Source organism: Lissotriton helveticus (assembly GCF_964261635.1).
Source record: "Lissotriton helveticus chromosome 1_1 unlocalized genomic scaffold, aLisHel1.1 SUPER_1_unloc_85, whole genome shotgun sequence".
NCBI classification, from domain to species: Eukaryota; Metazoa; Chordata; class Amphibia; order Caudata; family Salamandridae; genus Lissotriton; species Lissotriton helveticus.
The window spans coordinates 192,627-213,428 of NW_027611731.1; the positions used below are offsets into that span (position 1 = coordinate 192,627).

Here is a 20,802-nt window from a genome sequence, read left to right on the forward strand (position 1 = left end):
TTAATAACACCCTACTCATAACCTTGACTGAAGAATCCAGCAAGGATATTGGGCGATAGTTACAAGCTTCAGTTTTTAGACCTTTCTTAAAGATTGGAATTAAAAGGGATTCGCTCCAGGAATTTGGGAAATCATTCTCAGCAGTAACGTTAAAAACTCTGGCCATTATCGGGGACCACAGATCCATTTCACATTTATACAGGTCTACCGGGACCGCGTTTGGGCCCGGTGCTTTGTTTCCCTTACTGCTAGCTAAAGCGTCACGGACCTCCTCAATACTTATTGACATAGGCAATGCCTGCCACACAGTATCCAATAAAAATAAAGTACATAAAACTTCCCTGTCTGGTGGGTTAAAAATAGTAGAAAAATGTTCAACCCAGGCATTACTGTTAACATGGGAAATAAATTCCGGGATATGATCCTCCTTCAAAAAGGGGGAATTAATTGTCTCCCAGAACAATTTACTGTTCTTCAATTCAGATGCAGAGCATAACTTTTCCCATCCGTCAGTTTGAAGCTCAGTTTTTCTAGCTTTTAAAGCCAATTTATAGTCTAAATGAAGTCTCTTAATATCGGCTGAATCTCTGGGGTTCATATCCAGGGCTTTTTTCAGGCTACGTAAAGCATTAGAACAAGTTTGATTAAACCAGCCGACATTTCGATAATTATCCCCTTTAAAAGGTTTGGTTAACAGACCCTCTACTATACTATTTATCTTTAAATAGTTAGACATTAACAACTTTGGGCTAATGTCTTCTCTAAGGCAATAGTTAATTTCAGCCGCTCCCAAAATAATAACTTCTCTTTGGAACTTCACTGGTTCAATGCCAGCCCACCTTATACGCATTCCATTAGGTCTAATTGGAACAATGTCAGTGGGTTATCTCTCCTCTACTATAAAATAATCAAATAGGGACAAGGATATACTATTATGGTCACTGACAGCCTGTTCCGTTATCCAGGGGGTTGAAAGCAATTTCTCATTATTACAAGAAATCAATATATGGTCAATATTAGTAGCCGCATTTCTGCCTGTAAAAGTGGGGCGATTAATGTTTTCCCTATCTGTGAGACATGGGAGGAGGTCCAAATCAAATTTGGATATTAACATATTCCCCCCAGGAAAAATTAACAATTGCCATACGATGGGTGGTAGTGACATTGCTTGCATTGTTCACCAGGTAATTGTCACCTAGTATTATCTGTCCGGGTCCACAAAGTTAGGTGTCACCATGGTGACACTGGCACAGGTGTCCCTGTAGGCCTGAGCCACTTTGTTATTGATTAAAGGTGTTTGTCTGTACTTGCCCAAGTTATTGAGACTCACAGTAGAGTACAAAGCCATGTCTACATCACAGACAAGAACAGCTTGAATTGGTATTCTGACTAGGCCAGAATCCATCTCCGTACCCAGGGTTAACCCCACTATAGCCTTGGTTTGAGAACCACCACTGTTAACTGTACTAAGGGGGGGCAGGTGCCTTAAGGGCAACAGTGGTTGGAGCTGTCTCCTTCTTGGTGCAATCACTAGTCCAGTGAGGATTAACCTTACAAGTTTTGCACCAGGGTTTCTTTGGGCCTTCCTTTTTCTTAGATTGTTGGAAACCCCCACCATTAGAAGCTTTTTTGGGACCTTGAGAAGACTTCTGGTATTTTGCTTTCTCCCCACCCTTTTGGTCTTGCTTCTTCTGATCACCACCTTGGTTCTGGACCTTCTGCCTCACCCTGGTTCGGACCCATTTGTCTGCCTTCTTTCCCAATTCTTGGGGAGAGGTCAGATCAGAGTCAATCAGGTGTTGGTGCAATAACTAGTTCTGACAATTATTAAGAATGTGTTCTCTCATAATAAAATTATACAATCCTGTATAGTCTTTGACCTTACTGCCCAGTAACCAGCCTTCCTGAGCCTGTGGCACAATCTACAAAGTCAGTCCAGTCCTGAGTCTGTGTCTTCTGGGTGTCTCTGAACAGCAACCTGTACTGCTCATTGGTTAAGCCAAACCCATCTATTAGAGCACTCTTCAGGACATTGTAAAAACAATTTTTATTGGCATTCAAGTTTGATAACACAGCAATACAGTCTGCAAAATAATGCAGAGATAGGTGGCATTCCAGGATGATATTACGTCTTTCACATGAAGCCTTTTATATGTAACAATCCCAGAAACAGTTCCCGCCCCGTGCCCCCCCTCCCTGTCAGTGTGCCTTGTCCTCCCTCAGTGAACTGTTAACCAACAGAAAGTCACCTCTCTGATAAGCATTCAAGGAAAAAGGTGAGTAGTGCGTTCCAATGGGGGAACCGATCTCTCAGAACCCCTGTCATATGTGTGGTAATTGTGTGCTTCGTTGGAAGTGGGGTACCCCTTAAAATATCATTTCTACGGCGGTGCTGCTTCTTCATCTTCACTCAGTTCACCTTCAGGCAGCTGGAGTGCTATCACCAAGGCCTCCCACGCCCTAGCCACCTCTAAAGCCTTGTCATTGTCTGGGCGCCTGGCCTGTTGCAGCTGCAACGCGCTCTCCGCCTTCGCCCAACGTACCAGAGCGGCCCTCCAACGCAAGTAGCTGGGACCCTGGCTAGATTTCCAGTGCATGGCGATCTCTCTTTTGGCTAGAATCAGGCCCAAATCATAAAACTTACTGGTAATGCGATTACGGGGGGTGTGAGGGAACCATAACAATAAGCAAGCGCCCATATCCGCGTCTATCTGCCGGTCTGTGACAGCATTCAGGCAGGCCATCACCGCTTCCCAGTAACCTGTCAGGACCACAGGACCAAAACACGTGTGCGAAATCCGCTCCCGCCGTCCCACATCGAGGGCAGAGCGACGATGCGCCCTCAAAATAGTGCGAAATCTTAACTGGTGTTAGGTACGCACGGTGTAGAGTAAAAAACTGGATCAATTGGAACCTGGCGTTCCTAGTGTCCTTCCACGCCCGTCGCACCAGCTGCGGCCACGTCGACTCGGGAATCGGTCGCCCAATATCACATTCCCATTTGGCTCTCAGCTGTAGGGTTTCAGTCGACATCCTCCGGTAGAGGCAGGTGACGGCCTTGTAAGTACCAGCCGCCATGACCACATATTGGCAGCACTCGGATGCCGGAGGCTCGGCAAGCCCTCCCTTCCAGTGTCTCCGAATACTGGCCACCAGCGCAGCGTGCAGCAGGTAGTCACCCCGTGGGAGGTCGTAAGCGTCACGTAGCTCTTGGAATGTGAGCAGCGATCCATCTTTGTAAAGATCACCGAGCACCTGCAAACCGAGCTCCTCCCAGGTTGCCAGCGCAGACCAGTCACCTCCATGCGGGAAGGCCGTGCACATCCCCAGCGGGATCTCAGGGGCATAAAGGCGAGCGGTACCGGAGCGCCTATGGCAACAAAGCCAACAGCTACGAAGTGTACGTTCCTCCAGAGTGAGCTGGGTAAGGTCCAGCTTCTGGCCCAAGATTATAAAGGAGATGACATGTCTGGGAAACAGTCTGCCCTGTACCTCCTCTGGGCCCCGGTATTCTAAGGCCACTGCCTGGGTAATCCACTGCAGCTGCGCCGCCAGGTAATACCACTCAAGATCCTCAGACCGCAAGTCCCCCATCCGCCCTGGGACGCATCAACGTGGCCAGCGCAACGCGCCGTCTACCCGATCCCCAGATGAACCCGGAGACTAGGGAGCGGAGTCTGCTAAAAACCGACCCGGGATCCATATTGGTAGAGTGCGAAACAGATATAATAAACGGGGAAGTGCTACCATTTTCAGCAACGCCACTCGCCCCGCGACCAATAGAGGTAGTGTCCGCCAGAATCCCATGCAGCCTCGCAGATTCCGGATCGCTCTGTCTATGTTACCCTCTAGGAGGGCCAGCGAAGAATGATAGATGTGTGTACCTAGGTACGGGAGGCAATGATACTCCCATCGCAGCTCGCCCTCCGGGCGGGAGTCATCCGTCCCTGGTGCCAGCGGGAAGGGACAAGACTTCCCCCAGTTGACTCGTAGTCCTGAGAGGCGGCCGAAATCTGAGAGCAAGCGTTTGGCCCCACGCAGGGAATCGTCGGTGTCGGCTAAGAACAGAAAACAGTCGTCCGCATATAGTGAGATGTAATGGGTATCACCTCTCAGTGGAAGACCTTCATAAGCTCGGCCCATACGGGCGTGAGCTGCCAAAGGCTCTATAGCGAGCGCGAATAGTAGAGGGGACAAGGAGCATCCCTGTCGCGTCCCCCGACCAACCCTGTACGCGGCAGATATGGTAGCGCCTGTCTTGACTCGAGCAGTGGCCGCGGCATAAAGCAAGGCAGTCCACTTCATAAACCGCTCACCCAATCCAAAGGCACCCAGTACCCGGAGCAGGAATGGCCACTCAAAGCTGTCAAAGGCCTTCTCGATGTCGATCGAAAGGACAGCGGCATCAGGGAGGCCGTCAACATTGCCCCCCATGACCCGAAGCAGCCTACGCACACAGGTGGCGGTGGTGCGCTGGGGAATAAAACCCGCCTGGTCGGAATGCACCAGAGTGCGCATGTGAGCCAGAAGCCGCGTCGCGAGGACCTTGCTCAGAATCTTGTAGTCCGTCATGAGCATGGACAGTGGGCGGTAGGCCGAGCGAGAGCTGGCATCGCCGCCACGCTTCAGTAAGGGTATCACCAAAGCCTCGCGAGTGGTCGCGGGTAACGCCCCGGTGTCCCAGGCCTCCCGGTAAACTGCCTGCAACCGCGGGATCAGCGCATCCGCGTAGGCTGCATAAAACTCAATCGGTAGACCATCCGCACCAGGGGTCTTGCGGCGAGCCATGTGCTTAATAGCTACACGTATCTCTCCCTCGGTGATATCCCCGCCCAAGCTGTCCACGTGGTCCGGGTCGAGCCGGGGAAGCCGTGCCGCTAATAGGAATTCATCTAGCTCCACCGGCGCACTTGACATCTCGTTCCTATAAAGGTGTGCATAATATGCCAAGAATTGGCTGTTGATCTCTGACTGAGTGTAAACCATTTGCCCCTCTGAGGTAGCCAAAGCCACAATCGGAGTGCCCCGGGTCCCAGGATTAGCCAGCCAGGCCAGCAGGGAACCCACCTTGTCACGTTCAGCATGAGCTCGAATAAGAAACTCCTTATAGTCAAAGCAGCGGAGCTTCTCCATCGTTGACGCAACTTCCTCCCGTGCGGCCGAAACCGCTCCGTGAGCTTCAGGAGTCGTGTGACTATGTTGTTCCTCCTCACGCAAGCGATCCTCACTGAGCGCGACGTCCTGCAGGAGGGTCTTACGGACTCCCGCGGCAGCCAAAATACATACTCCTCGAACCACCGCCTTAAAGGCGTCCCACTCCAGCGCCCTACTCGATGCCGTGCCCTCATTAGTAGTGAAATAGCCTTCCACCCCAGTGCGTACATCAGCCTTAAACGCCGCATCCTCCAGCGCTAATGGGTTCAACCGCCACGTCGGGATAGCTTGGCGTTGCCGCGTCCATTGGACCACTACCAAGCAAGGGTTATGATCGGATATCGTTTTCGCCAGGTATTCGCTGTGGTGAACCAAACACTGAGCGTCCGGTGAGCAGAGAATGCTGTCAAGGCGAACATGCAGAGCATGCGGGGGGGAGTAGAAGGAAAAATCCCTCTCAGTAGGGTGTTGAGTACGCCATGCATTGACCAGGCCCCAGCTACTTTGCCACTCTCTCCTACTCTTCGCTAGCCTGTGAGCTGCCGCCTGTGCCAGTGGTGGGTGAGATCTGTCTAATTCCACATCCAACACAGAGTTAAAATCCCCCTAGTAGTACCGTATTAGCCAGGACTGTCGCCAGTTTCCCGGATAGTCGCGTGAAAAAGGCAGGCTGCTCCACATTTGAGGCATAGACGCTGCAGAGCATCACGTCCCTCCCATCCAGGCGGCCATGTACAGCCACAAACCTCCCCTCAGGATCCACCACTGTCACCAAGGGTTGGAAGGGAACCCCCGCCCTCACCCAGATCAGCACTCCCCTTGCAAAGGCCGAGTACACAGTATAGAACAGCTGTCCCCGCCACCTGCGCTGCAGAGCCCTCCCCTCCGGGTTTCCTGCAGGAAGGCCACCTGGATCCCCCTACGAACAAGATAGGCATGCACCTTGTGACGTTTCAGCATGGAATTCAGTCCCCGCACATTCCAAGTTACACACTTCAACTCAGGTAAGGTCCCCATTCACAATAGCAAGTATAGTTCTGAGTAAAGAAAAAACTCCAGGCACACTGACAACATCCCAAAAACCTGAACCCCCCGACCACCCAACAAACCAGTGTCCCACCCATCCCCAGAATAGGCCCCAAACTGTAGAAACCCATCCAAAAGCAAGAATCCCAAGAAGAACAACCTCTGGTAACTACCAGAGTCTCACAATAGGTGTGAGAAGGGGGGGGCTCGTCGCCACTTCCAACAGACCGTGAGCTACATATGCCGCCCGACCGGCCCACCCCAGCATGCCCTAGGTGTCCCACATCCCTACCTCGTCAATGGCAGGAGCCACGAAGCGTACAAGGCAGCCGCCCAGCAGTTCCCTGCCCTCCCGGGATACATGTCTCCTCCCCAAACACAGATCAGGAACACATCATCATATATAATACCACTTCGGGGGGGGCATTAGGATCATTAGTCTAGCAAGTCATCTGCAGTCCCTGCCCTCCCGGGATACATGTCTCCTCCCCAAACACAGATCAGGAGCACATCATCATATACAATACCACTTTGGGGGGGGCATTAGGGTCATTCGTCCAGCAAGTCATCTGCTGTCCCAGGCGTGAAATGGGGTGGCTCGGGACCGCCACCGCCCGAACCCTCCGAAGCCCCATCCTCAGAGCCTCTATGGGAGCCCGATTCCATCGCCGATGTCGACTCCACTGTCCTGGAAATGGTTGAGACCGCCCGGAGGGCCTCTTTGCGTTCCAGCTCAGTTTGTGACACGGAGGGGGTCCGAGCATTTGGTGGTCGTCTCCTGGGTCTCCTGTTCCGCTTAGGTCTCGGTGCAGCGCTCCACGGCTCCCCAGAAGTCAGATGAGCATCGGCACCGGCCCTGTATAATTCCAGCCAGTCCCACACCTCGTCGGGAGAATTGTAGAAGGATGATTTGCCCTCCAGCATGATCCGCAGGCGGGCCGGGAACAAGAGAGAGTAACGAATACCCTCCTCACGAAGAGCCTTCTTGACTGCTAGGAAGGTGGAGCGCAGCCTCTGAACCTCAAGAGAATAGTCCAGGTAGATGGAAACATGGGCATTGTCCACTTGATAGGGCCCCAGTGCTCGCGCCTTTTGGAGGATAATATCCCGGTCCCTGTAGTGCAACAGGCGCGCCACCACCGGCCGAGGAGGTCGACCAGCAGCCGGAGGCCGGGCCGGCACCCGGTGGGCGCGCTCCAGGGTGTAAAACGGTGTCAAACCCTCCGGGACCACCACATTATGCAGCCAGGTCTCCAGATAGCCCAACATGTCTGCTCCTTCAATTTTTTCAGGGAGGCCACCCACGCGTATATTATTGCGGCGGTTGCGTCACTCCTCATCCTCCGCCCTCTGCTCCAGCAGGTGTACCCGTTGTTGCAGCTCACCTAGTCAATCAATCAATCAATCACGGCATTTATGAAGCGCACTACTCACCCAAAGGGTCTCAAGGCGCTAGGGAGGGGGGGTCCGCTACTGCTCGAACAGCCAGGTCTTGAGTTGCTTCCTGAAGGCGAGGTGGTCCTGGGTCCGGCGGAGGTGGGTCGGGAGGGAGTTCCATGTCTTGGCGGCGAGGTAGGAGAAGGACCGTCCTCCTGTGGTGGCTCTTCGGATGCGGGGGACGGCGGCGAGGGCGTGGCCGGTCGATCGAAGCTGGCGTTTGGGAGCGTAGAAGTTGAGGCGGCTGTTGAGGTATCCCGGGCCTTGGTTGTGTAGGGCTTTGTGTGCGTGGGTGAGGAGTCGGAAGGTGATTCTCTTGTTGACCGGGAGCCAGTGCAGGTCTCTCAGGTGTCTGGAGATGTGGCTGCGCCGGGGGATGTCCAGGATGAGACGTGCTGAGGCGTTCTGGATCCGCTGGAGTCTCTTCTGGAGTTTGGCGGTGGTTCCGGCGTAGAGGGAGTTGCCGTAGTCCAGACGGCTGGTGACGAGGGCCTGGGTGACCGTCTTCCTGGTCTCGGTGGGGATCCACCGGAAGATCTTACGTAGCATGCGCAGGATGTTGAAGCACGACGAGGAGACGGCGTTGACTTGTCTGGTCATGGAGAGGGAGGAGTCCAGGATGAAGCCCAGGTTGCGTGCGTGGTCTGTAGGTTGGGGTGCGTTGCCCAGGGCGGGGGGCCACCAGGAGTCGTCCCAGGCGGAGGGTGAGGATCCCAGGATGAGGACTTCCGTCTTGTCCGAGTTCAGTTTCAGGCGGCTGTTCTTCATCCATTCGGCTACCTCTATCATCCCTTCGTGTAGGTTGTCTCTGGCGGTGGCGGGGTCGTTGGTGAGGGAGAGGATCAGCTGGGTGTCGTCGGCGTAGGAGATGATGTTGAGGTTGTGCTGGCGTGCGATGTCAGCGAGGGGGCCCATGTAGACATTGAAGAGGGTTGGACTGAGCGAGGAGCCTTGAGGGACGCCGCAGATGACTTCGGTGGCTTCCGATCTGAACGGAGGGAGGCGGACTCTCTGTGTTCTCCCGGCGAGGAAGGAGATGATCCACTCCAGTGCCTTCTCTTGGACTCCGACGTTGCTGAGGCGCTGTACTAGGGTACGGTGGCAGATAGTGTCGAAGGCCGCGGAGAGGTCTAGGAGGATGAGGGCCGCTGTTTCTCCGTTGTCGAGCAGGGCACGGATGTCATCGGTGGCTGCGATCAGGGCGGTCTCGGTGCTATGGTTTGCCCGGAAGCCAGACTGCGAGGGGTCGAGGGATCCGTTCGTCTCGAGGAAGGCGGCCAGCTGCTTGTTGACGGTCTTCTCGATGACTTTTGCAGGAAACGGGAGCAGCGAGATGGGGCGGTAGTTCTTGAGGTCGGTGGGGTCGGCTGAAGGCTTCTTGAGTAGGGCGCTGAGTTCGGCGTGCTTCCCGCTCTCCGGGAAGGTAGCGGTGTCGAAGGAGGTGTTGATGATGTCCCGCAGGTGGGGTGCGATGACAGCATCGGCCTTGTTGAAGACGTGGTGAGGGCAGGGGTCGGTCGGAGATCCGGAGTGGATGGAGTTCATCGTGCGGATGGTGTCTTCGGTGTTGATCGGGGTCCAGGCGCGGAGGGTGGTGGTGGGGGGCGGGGGTTCGGTTGTGGCGTGCGTCGGTTGAGTGCTGAAGCTGTTGTGTATGTCCGCGATCTTGTTGTGGAAGTAGGAGGCGAGGGAGTTGCAGAGGTCTTGCGAAGGGGTGATGTCGTTGTTTCCGGCGTTGGGGTTGGAGAGCTCTTTGACGATGTTGAAGAGTTCCTTGCTGTTGTGTGCGTTGTTGTCCAGTCGTTCCTTGAATGCGGTTTTCTTGGTGGCGCGGATGAGTTGATGGTGCTTTCGGGTGGCGAGCTTGAGGGCAGCCATGTTGTCCGGAGTTGGGTCTCTGCGCCAGGTTCTCTCGAGGGCTCGGCAGTTCTTCTTGGAGTTCTTGAGTTCGTCGGTGAACCATGGGGCTTTCTTGCTGCCGGGTCTGCTAGGCGGGGTCCTCAGGGGAGCGAGGTCATCTGCGCAGTCGCTGATCCACTTGGTGAGGTTGGTGGCCGCCTGGCTTGGGTCCGGTGTGCTGGTGGGAGGGTTCATGTTGAGGGAGGTCGCGAGTTGGTCGGCTGTGATCTTGTTCCAGCTTCTGCGTGCAACCTGTTGCTGGTGGTGGTGGATCGTGGTCCTTCTGAAGCTGAAGTGGACGCAGCTGTGATCCGTCCAGTGGAGTCCGGTGGCGTGGCTGAAGGCGATGTCCTTGCTGGATGAGAAGACGGGGTCTAGTGTGTGTCCGGCGTAGTGGGTGGGGGTGGTGACCAGCTGCTTGAGTCCCAGGTTAACGAGGTTGTCCAGCAGGGTGGTGGTGTTGCGGTCGTTGTTGTTCTCCAGGTGGAAGTTGAGGTCCCCGAGGAGGATGTAGTCAGCAGAGCAGAGGGCGTGCGGGCTGATGAAGTCGGCGATGTCTTCGCTGAATTGTGTGCGTGGTCCCGGGGGTCTGTAGATGAGGGTGCCTCTGAGGGTGGTCTTGGGGTTGATGTGGACCTGGAAGTGAAGCTGCTCGGCGGGTGCGAGGGTGTCGTCGGTGTTGGTCGAGATGCGGATGGTGTTCCTGTGGATGATGGCGACGCCTCCTCCTGTGTTGTTGACGCGGTCCCTTCGGATGATCTTGTAGCCGTCTGGGATGGCGATGGCGATGTCGGGCGCTGAAGAGGCGTTCATCCAGGTTTCCGTGAGGAAGGCGACGTCCGGTGCAGTGGTGTCGAGTAGGTTCCAGAGCTCGACGGCGTGTCTGTGGACGGAGCGGGTGTTGAGCAGGATGCACTTCAGGTGGGTGCTGCTGGCGTTCGGCTTGGTCTTGGTCGGTGCTGGTGTAGCGGAGGTCTGGATGCAGGTGAACTTGCAGGAGTTGCAGCAGAAGAGTCCGTGGGTGCGTCTCGGGGTGGCTCGGTAGCACCCCGGGGTTCTTCCGGCGTTGAGTGCGTAGAGTTCGGTGGCGTCGTAGGTCCGTCGGGTCGGCTTCCGTCGGCGGGGGCCAGGGGTCCAGGCGCGGATGGGCGCAGACGGGCTTACCTTTGGCGCACCTTCGGCGCTCAATCGGTGCTCCCGCTGCGCACGTCCGCTGCGCGGTCGCTCTGGGGGCGTCATAAGAAGGGGGACGGGAGGGCGGGTCAGCTGGGCTGGGCTAGCATCTGGGCCAATGGGCCAGTGGTGGGCGGGGCCGCAGGGGGCCAGCGGCGGAAAAGTGGCGAGCGGCCGGCCCAGCAGTGGCTGGGCCGCTCAGAGGGCTGGGGGGGCGACGGTGTCGGCTGGGGGGGCGACGGTGTCGGCGTCGGCGTCAAGGAGGCAAGGAGGCTGGCAAGGAGGCTGGCGATCAGCAGGCGTGGGGAGCAAGGGGGTGACTCGGCCTTGAGAAAGGCACAGCCGTCACTCCCGCGGTCACCAGGCTCTCCCCTTAAGAGGGGGATGGGAGGGCGGGTCAGCTGGGCTGGGCTAGCGTCTGGGCCAATGGGCCGGTGGTGGGCGGGGCCGCAGGGGGCCAGTGGCGGGAAAAGTGGCGAGCGGCCGGCCCAGCAGTGGCTGGGCCGCTCGGGGGGCTGGGGGGGCGACGGTGTTGGCGTCGGCGTCAAGGAGGCAAGGAGGCTGGCAAGGAGGCTGGCGATCAGCAGGCGTGGGGAGCAAGGGGGTGACCCGGCCTTGAGAAAGGCACAGCGGTCACCTAGTGAAGCCTCCGATGTCTTGACCGTGGGTTCCAATGTGTCCAGCCGAACTTCAGCCTGCTTGACCCGGTCTGCCAGTTTGCTGTGGTCTGCCCGCAGGAGCCCCAAATTCATGGATACCTGAGCAATGTCGTGGTGCAATGCCTCTCTGGTGTCATTGATGGCTTGCAAGATCTGATCTAGTTGGCTCTGCGGTAGGCCTGCCGTCGATCCACCGGTCAGAGCAGGGCCCTGATCGCTCGCCGATTCCTCCGCCGGGTCTGGGGGAGGCTTCAGGCGCTTCCCCATGGTGGCAGCCGGCCTCAGCCCTCGGTCAGCAGGTGCCGGGTGCTCCTTCAAACAGATCCACCAGGAGTCTGCGCTGCGCCGGCGGGTCAGAACGCAATCCCGCAATCCCAGGGGTCACTCCCCTAGTCGCGCACGTGGCAGCGCCGCTGTGGGTACCCAGGTCTACCACCACACTGCCCGGGCCTAGTTCATGTAAAATGCAAGATGGCATTGGTGCAGTTCTCAATTTGTAACGAAGGATACCATATAACACGAGTAGGGGCTAGTCCAACTACTAACGTACTATAAGACATGATATACGGGAATCTATACAAATATAATAAAGAGAGAGCTCAAACCTTTGAGGCGGGTAATCTCAGGAACCACAGCACCAATCACTACACCCAATACAGCATTGGAAAGGACAGTTGCAGCAGATGGACATAGGCTATACAGCTGGCCACCATATACATTTTTTTTTCTTTTTTATAAAGCGCATGGTTACGCCATCTCGGCGTGTCCCCGTGCTAAGTGAGAGGGAGGTGGCATTTACCGCAACAGTGGACCAAAGAAAGAACGTTAGAGGAAAAGTAGTCCATTGTGGGCGTGGGCGTTCTGCTGGAAAGCCGTGGGCGTGTGCATGGGTGTGTGCATAGAGCGATGGGCGCGGCATGCTGGGACTACGAGGGGGTGTTGCATTTACCATTGTTGTAGGAGTTGGCCGTTGACACAATGTGGGGTGGATAATTTCCGTCAGATGGAGCCGAGCTGTCCCAATACAAGTGAGCATCGTCCCAATACAAGTGGGCATTGCATTTACCATTGTTGTGGGCGTTGCATGTTGATACAACATTGTGCTAACAACTAAAGCATATGGAGATTACACACAAATCGATTTTTATCCCTCAAGGCTTCACCTCCTCTGCAGCCCCCTCCCCCCCGCTTGACAGGCCTAACCGCCTCTGCTCCTACTGGACAGGCCTCACCTTCTTTGTGCCTCCCCCTGGACAAGCTTCACGTCCTCTAACCACTTTCCCCCAACAGGACAGGACTCACCTCCTCTGCAAGGGGCAGGTCTTACCTCCTCTGCCTCTCCCCCCTCTCCACAGGTCTCACCTTCTTTGTACCACCCACACAGGTCTCTCCTCGGCTGCACCCCCATGGACAAAACAGGCCTTACCTCCTCCTCAGCACTGCTGGACAGGCCTCACCTCATCTGCAGCCCCCTGGACAGGTCTTACCTTCTCTACACCCCCTGGACAGGTTCTGCCTCTCCTGCATCCCCTGAACAGGCCTCACCTCCTCTGAAGCCCCCTGGAGAGGCCTTGCCTCCTCTGCAGCCCCCTGGACAGGCCTCACCTCCTCTGCATTCCCTGGACAGGCCTCACCTCCTCTGCATTCCCTGGACAGGCCTCACCTCCTCTGCAACCCCCAGAGAAGCCTCTCCTCGGCACCCCCTGGACATGCCTCACCTGCTTTGCATTCCCTGGTAAGGCCCCATCTCCTCTGCACCCCCAGGACAGGTTCTACCTCCTCTGCACCCTGTGCACAGGACAAGCCTCTAATTCCAAGCCCCCAGCAGAACAGGATGAGCCCTGTGGACAGGCCTCACCTATCTGCACCCCCATGGAGAGGCCTCCAGTCCTCGACACCCCCTTGACAGGCCTCACCTCCTCTGCCCCCACAGGACAGGATAGGCCTCACTTTCCATGCATTCCCCTGGACAAGCCTCGCCTACATCTCCCTTGGCAGGTCTCACCATCTCTGCACCCCTGGACAGGCCTTTGCACCTCTGCAACACCCTGGACAGCCGTCACATCTGCTGCACCTCCTAACCCCTTGCCGGACATGCCATATCTCCTCTGCCCCTCTCCCCTCTGGACAGGCCTCTCCTCCTCTGCACCCCTGAACATGCCTCTCCTCCTCGGCACCCCTGGACAGGCCTCTCCTCCTCTGCCCCCCTGGACAGGTCTGACCTTCTCTGACCCCTGGACAGGCCTCTCCTCCTCTGCACCCCTGGACAGGTCTTGCCTACTCTGCATCCCCCTGGACATGCCTCACCTCCTCTGCACCCCTGGACAGGCCTCTCCTCCTCTGCACCCATGGACAGGCCTCACCTCCTCTGCACCTCTGGACATGCCTCTCTTCCTATTCATCCCTGGACAGGCCTCTCCTCCTCTGCACCTTTGGACATGCCTCTCTTCCTATTCATCCCTTGACAGGCCTCACCTCCTATGCACCCCTGGACAGGCCTCACCTCCCCTGCACCTTTGGACATGCCTCTCTTCCTATTCATCCCTGGACAGGCCTCACCTCCTATGCACCCCTGGACAGGCCTCTCCTCCTCTGCACCCCTGGCCAGGCCTCACCTCCTCTGCACCCCTGGACAGGCCTCTCCACCTCTGGACCCCAGGACAGGCCTCTCCTCCTCTGACCCTGGACTGGACTCTTCTCCTCTGCACCCCTGGACAAGCCTCACCTCCTTTGTACCCCTGGACAGGCCTCTCCTCCTCTGCGCCCCTGAACACGCCTCTGCTCCTGTGCACCCCTGGACAGGCCTCTCCTCCTCTGCACCCCTGGACAGGCCTCTTCTCATCTGGACAGGCCTCACCTCCTATGCCCCTCCCTTGGACAGGCCTCACCTCCTCTGCATCCCTGGACAGTCCTCTCCTCCTCTGCACCCCTGGACAAGCCTCACCTCCTCTGCACCTCGGGACAGGTCTCTCCTCCTCTGGACAGGCCTCACCTCCTTTGCCACTCCCCTGGACAGGCCTCTCCTCCTCTGGACAGGCCTCACCTCCTCTGTCCCTCCCCTGGACAGGCCTCACCTCCTCTGGACAGGCCTCACCTCCTATGCACCTCTGGACAGGCTTCTCCTCCTCTGGACAGGCCTCTCCTCCTCTGCATCTCTGGACAGGCCTCTCCTCCTCTGGACAGGCCTCTCCTCCTCTGCATCTCTGGACAGGCCTCTCATCCTCTGCTCCCCTGGACAGGCCTCACCTCCTCTGCACCCCTGGACTGGCCTCTCCTCCTCTGCACCCCTGGACAGGCCTCTCCTCCTCTGCCCCTCCTCTGGACATGCCTCTCTTCCTCTGCCCCTCCTCTGGACAGGCCTCACCTCCTCTGCAGCCCTGGACAGGCCCCACCTCCTCTGAGAAGGCCTCTCCTCCTCTGGACAGGCCTCTCCTCCTCTGGACAAGCCTCTCCTCCTCTGCACTCCTGGACAGGCCTCACCTCCTCTGCACCCCCGGACAGGCCTCTCATCCTCTGCTCCCCTGGACAGGTCTCTCCTCCTCTGCACCCCTGGACAGGCCTCTCCTTCTCTGCCCCTCCTCTGGACAGGCCTCTCCTCCTCTGCACCCATGGACAGGCCTCTCCTCATCCGCCCCATGGACAGGCCTCACCTCCTCTGCCCCATGGACAGGCCTCACCTCCTCTGCACCCCTGGACAGGCCTCTCCTCCTCTGTCCCTGGACAGGCCTCACCCCTTCTGCACCCCTGGACAGGCCTCACTTCCTCTGCACCCCTGGACAGGCTTCACCTCCTCTACACCTCTGGACATGCCTCTCTTCCTATTCATCCCTGAACAGGCCTCTCCTTCTCTGGACCCCTGGTCAGGCCTCACCTCCTATGCACCCCTGGACAGGCCTCTCCTCCTCTGCACCCCAGGACAGGCCCTACCTCATCTGCACCCCTGGACAGGCCTCTCCTCCTCTGCCCCCCTGGACAGGCCTGACCTCCTCTGACCCCAGGAAGGCCTCTCCTCCTCTGCACCCCTGGACAGGCCTCGCCTCCTTTGCATCCCCCTGGACAGGCCTCACCTCTTCTGCACCCCAGGACAGGCATCCCCTCCTCTGCACCCCTGGACAGGCCTCTCCTCCTCTGACCCCTGGACAGGCCTCACCTCCTCTGCACTCCTGGACAGGCCTCTCCTCCTCTGACCCTGGACAGGCCTCTCCTCCTCTGCACCCCTGGCAGGCCTCTCCTCCTCTGCCCCCCTGGACAGGCCTGACCTCCTCTGACCCCTGGACAGGCCTCTCCTCCTCTGCACCCCTGGACAGGCCTCGCCTCCTTTGGCATCCCCCTGGAGAGGCCTCACCTCTTCTGCACCCAGGACAGGCCTCCCCTCCTCTGCACCCCTGGACAGGCCTCTCCTCCTCTGCACCCCTGGACAGTTCTCACCTCCTGTGCACCCCTGGACATGCCTCTCTTCCTATTCACCCCGGGACAGGCCTCACCTCCTCTACAACCCTGGACAGGCCTCTCCTCCTCTGACCCTGGACAGGCCTCTCCTCCTCTGCACCCCTGAACAGGCCTCACCACCTCTGCACCCCTGGACAGGCCTCTCCTCCTCTGCACCCCTGAACATGCCTCTCCTCCTCTGCACCCCTGTACAGGCCTCTCCTCCTCTGCCCCCCTGGACAGGTCTGACCTTCTCTGACCCCTGGACAGGCCTCTCCTCCTCTGCACCCCTGGACAGGTCTTGCCTACTCTGCATCCCCCTGGACAGGCCTCACCTCCTCTGCACCCCTGGACAGGCCTCTCCTCCTCTGCACCCCTGGACAGGCCTCACCTCCTTTGCACCTCTGGACATGCCTCTCTTCCTATTCATCCCTGGACAGGCCTCTCCTCCTCTGCACCTTTGGACATGCCTCTCTTCCTATTCATCCCTGGACAGGCCTCACCTCCTATGCACCCCTGGACAGGCCTCACCTCCCCTGCACCTTTGGACATGCCTCTCTTCCTATTCATCCCTGGACAGGCCTCACCTCCTATGCACCCCTGGACAGGCCTCTCCTCCTCTGCACCCCTGGACAGGCCTCACCTCCTCTGCACCCCTGGACAGGCCTCTCCTCCTCTGCACCCCTGGACAGGCCTCACCTCCTCTGCACCCCTGGACAGGCCTCTCCTCCTCTGCACCCCTGGACAGGCCTCACCTCCTCTGCACCCCTGGACAGGCCTCTCCACCTCTGGACCCCAGGACAGGCCTCTCCTCCTCTGACCCTGGACTGGACTCTTCTCCTCTGCACCCCTGGACAAGCCTCACCTCCTCTGCGCCCCTGAACACGCCTCTGGTCCTGTGCACCCCTGGACAGGCCTCTCCTCCTCTGCACCCCTGGACAGGCCTCTTCTCATCTGGACAGGCCTCACCGCCTATGCCCCTCCCCTGGACAGGCCTCTCTTCCTCTGGACAGGCCTCTCCTCCCTTGGACAGGCCTCACCTCCTCTGCACCCCTGGACAGGCCTCTCTTCCTCTGGACAGGCCTCTCCTCCCTTGGACAGGCCTCACCTCCTCTGCACCTCGGGACAGGTCTCTCCTCCTCTGGACAGGCCTCACCTCCTCTGCAGCCCCTGGACAGGCCTCACCTCCTCTGCACCCATGGACATGCCTCTCTTCGTATTCACCCCTGGACAGGCCTCACCTCCTCTGCACTCCTGGAAAGGCTTCACCTCCTTTGCACCCCTGGGCAGGCCTCTCTTCCTCTGGACAGGCCTCTCCTCCCTTGGACAGGCCTCTCCTCCTCTGCACCCCTGGACAGGACTCTCCTCCTCTGCACCCCTCAACAGGCCTCTCCTCCTCTGCACCTCGGGACAGGTCTCTCCTCCTCTGGACAGGCCTCACCTCCTCTGCAGGCCCTGGACATGCCTCACCTCCTCTGCACCCATGGACAGGCCTCATCTCCTCTGCACCCCTGGACAGGCCTCTCCTCCTCTGACCCTGGACTGGCCTCTCCTCCTCTGCACTCCTGGACAGGCCTCTCTTCCTATTCACCCCTGGACAGGACTCTCCTCCTCTGCACCCCTCAACAGGCCTCTCCTCCTCTGCCCCCATGGACAGGCCTGACCTCCTCTGACCCCTGGAAAGGCCTCTCCTCCTCTGACCCAGGACAGGCCTCTCCTCCTCTGCACCCCTGGACAAGCCCCACCTCCTCTGCACCCCTGGACAGGCCTCTCCTCCTCTGACCCTGGACTGGCCTCTTCTCCTCTGCACTCCTGGACAGGCCTATCCTCCTCTGCCCCCATGGACAGGCCTGACCTCCTCTGACCCCTGGAAAGGCCTCTCCTCCTCTGACCCAAAACAGACCTAGCCTCCTCTGCATCCCCCTGGACAGGCCTCACCTCTTCTGCACCCCAGGACAGGCCTCCCCTCCACTGCACCCCTGGACAGGCCTCACCTCCTCTGCACCCCTGAACATGCCTCACCTCCTCTGCACCCCTGAACATGCCTCACCTCCTCTGCACCTCGGGACAGGTCTCTCCTCCTCTGGACAGGCCTAACCTCCTTTGCCACTCCCCTGGACAGGCCTCTCCTCCTCTGGACAGGCCTCACCTCCTCTGTCCCTCCCCTGGACAGGCCTCACCTCCTCTGGACAGGCCTCACCGCCTATGCACCTCTGGACAGGCTTCTCCTCCTCTGGACAGGCCTCTCCTCCTCTGCATCTCTGGACAGGCCTCTCCTCCTCTGCATCTCTGGACAGGCCTCTCCTCCTCTGCATCTCTGGACAGGCCTCTCATCCTCTGCTCCCCTGGACAGGCCTCACCTCCTCTGCACCCCTGGACTGGCCTCTCCTCCTCTGCACCCCTGGACAGGCCTCTCCTCCTCTGCCCCTCCTCTGGACAGGCCTCTCTTCCTCTGCCCCTCCTCTGGACAGGCCTCACCTCCTCTGCAGCCCTGGACAGGCCTCACCTCCTCTGAGAAGGCCTCTCCTCCTCTGGACAGGCCTCTTCTCCTCTGGACAAGCCTCTCCTCCTCTGCACTCCTGGACAGGCCTCACCTCCTCTGCACACCTGGACAGGCCTCTCATCCTCTGCTCCCCTGGACAGGCCTCTCCTCATCTGCACCCCTGGACAGGCCTCTCCTTCTCTGCCCCTCCTCTGGACAGGCCTCACCTCCTCTGCACCCATGGACAGGCCTCACCTCCTCTGCAGCCCTGGACAGGTCTCTCCTCCTCTGCACCCCTGGACAGGCCTCTCCTCCTCTGCACCTCTGGACAGGCCTCTCCTCCTCTGCACCCCTGGACAGCCCTCACCTCCTCTGCAGCCCTGGACAGGTTTCACCTCCTCTGCACCCCTGGTCAGGCCTCTCCTCCTCTGCAGCCCTGGACAGGCCTCACCTCCTCTTCAACCCTGGACAGGCCTCACCTCCTCTGCAGCCCTGGACAGGCCCCTCCTCCTCTGCAGCCCTGGACAGGCCTCTCCTCCTCTGCACCTCTGGACAGGCCTCACCTCCTCTGCAGCCCTGGACAGGTCTCTCCTCCTCTGCACCCCTGGACAGGCCTCTCCTCCTCTGCACCTCTGGACAGGCCTCTCCTCCTCTGCACCCCTGGACAGCCCTCACCTCCTCTGCAGCCCTGGACAGGCCTCACCTCCTCTGCACCCCTCTCCTCCTTTGCACCTCAGGACAGGCCTCACCTCCTCTGCACCCCTGGACAGGTCTCACCTCCTCTGCACCCCTGGACAGGCCTCTCCTCCTCTGCAGCCCTGGACAGGCCTCACCTCCTCTTCAACCCTGGACAGGCCTCACCTCCTCTGCAGCCCTGGACAGGCCTCTCCTCCTCTGCAGCCCTGGACAGGCCTCTCCTCCTCTGCACCTCTGGACAGGCCTCACCTCCTCTGCAGCCCTGGACAGGTCTCTCCTCCTCTGCACCCCTGGACAGGCCACCCTTCCTCTGCACCCCTGGACAGGCCTCACTTCCTCTGCACCCCTGGACAGACCTCACCTCCTCTGCACCCCTGGACAGGCCTCACCTCATCTGCACCCCTGGACAGGCCTCACCTCATCTGCACCCCTGGACAGGCCACCCTTCCTCTGCACCCCTGGACAGGCCTCACTTCCTCTGCACCCCTGGACAGACCTCTCCTCCTCTGCACCCCTGGACAGGCCTCACCTCCTCTGCCCCCTGGACAGGATTCACCTCATCTGCACCACTGGACAGGCCTCTCCTCCTCTGCAACCCTGGACAGGCCTCTCCTCCTCTGCACCCCTGGACAGGCCTCTCCTCCTCTGCACCCTTGGACAGGCCTCTCCTCCTCTGCACCTCTGGACAGGCCTCTCCTCCTCTGCACCCCTGGACAGCCCTCACCTCCTCTGCACCTCTGGACAGGCCTCTACTCCTCTGCACCACTGGACAGGCCTCTCCTCCTCTGCAACCCTGGACAGGCCTCTCCTCCTCTGCACCCCTGGACAGGCCTCTCCTCCTCTGCACCCTTGGACAGGCCTCTCCTCCTCTGCACCTCTGGACAGGCCTCTCCTCCTCTGCACCCCTGGACAGCCCTCACCTCCTCTGCACCTCTGGACAGGCCTCTACTCCTCTGCACCCCTGGACAGGCCTCACCTCCTCTGCACCCCTCTCCTCCTTTGCACCTCAGGACAGGCCTCACCTCCTCTGCACCCCTGGACAGGCCTCACCTCCTCTGCAGCCCTAGACAGGCCTCTCCTCCTCTGCAGCCCTGGACAGGCCTCACCTCCTCTGCAGCCCTAGACAGGCCTCTCCTCCTCTGCAGCCCTGGACAAGCCTCACCTCCTCTGCAGCCCTGGACAGGCCTCTCCTCCTCTGCAGCCCTGGACAGGCCTCACCTCCTCTGCACCCCTCTCCTCCTTTGCACCTCAGGACAGGCCTCACCTCCTCTGCACCCCTCTCCTCCTTTGCACCTCAGGACAGGCCTCACCTCCTCTGCACCCCTGGACAGGCCTCTCCTCCTCTGCCCCTCCTCTGGCCAGGCCTCTCCTCCTCTGCCCCTCCTCTGGCCAGGTCTCTCCTCCTCTGCCCCTCCTCTGCCCCTCCTCTGGACAGGCCTCTCCTCCTCTGGACAGGACTCTCCTCCTCTGGACAGGCCTCAGCTTCTCTCCTCCTCTGGACAGACCTCTCGGTGCTTCTCACAGGACCCCTCCACTCTTTTGTCGCCGCCGCTTCTCGTGGCCTGCTACCACTGTACTTCACTTCCTCAGGAGGTGACGAGGCACATCCCATCCCGGTGCCCCCAACGGTGCTCCAGCTGCCAGCAGCACCCACGGATGAGACCCCGCCCCCTGAGAGTGAGAGTCACTGGGGCGGGGCCGCGGGCAGGAAATGAAACGTAACCTTGCAGCAATCTGACTCCAGAGCTGAGCAGACTCTTTAAGATCCTGAACTAGCGCCGAGAGCCCAAGGGCATTTGTTGGCGCTTTATAAATGTCAAAAATAAATAAATAAATAAACTATTACCT

At 58.9% G+C, this 20,802-nt stretch overlaps 1 protein-coding gene across 1 annotated transcript in view; it reads right to left on the bottom strand.

Moving 5' to 3' along the window:
- Positions 1–20,556, bottom strand: part of LOC144806552 (uncharacterized) — a 72,044-nt gene extending 51,488 nt beyond the window's left edge. Inside the window, exon 1 of the mRNA XM_078672892.1 lies at positions 20,265–20,556. The gene's annotated coding sequence lies outside the window, so the exon portion shown is untranslated. The remainder of the gene's footprint in view (positions 1–20,264) is intronic.
- Positions 20,557–20,802: the final 246 nt, after the last annotated feature.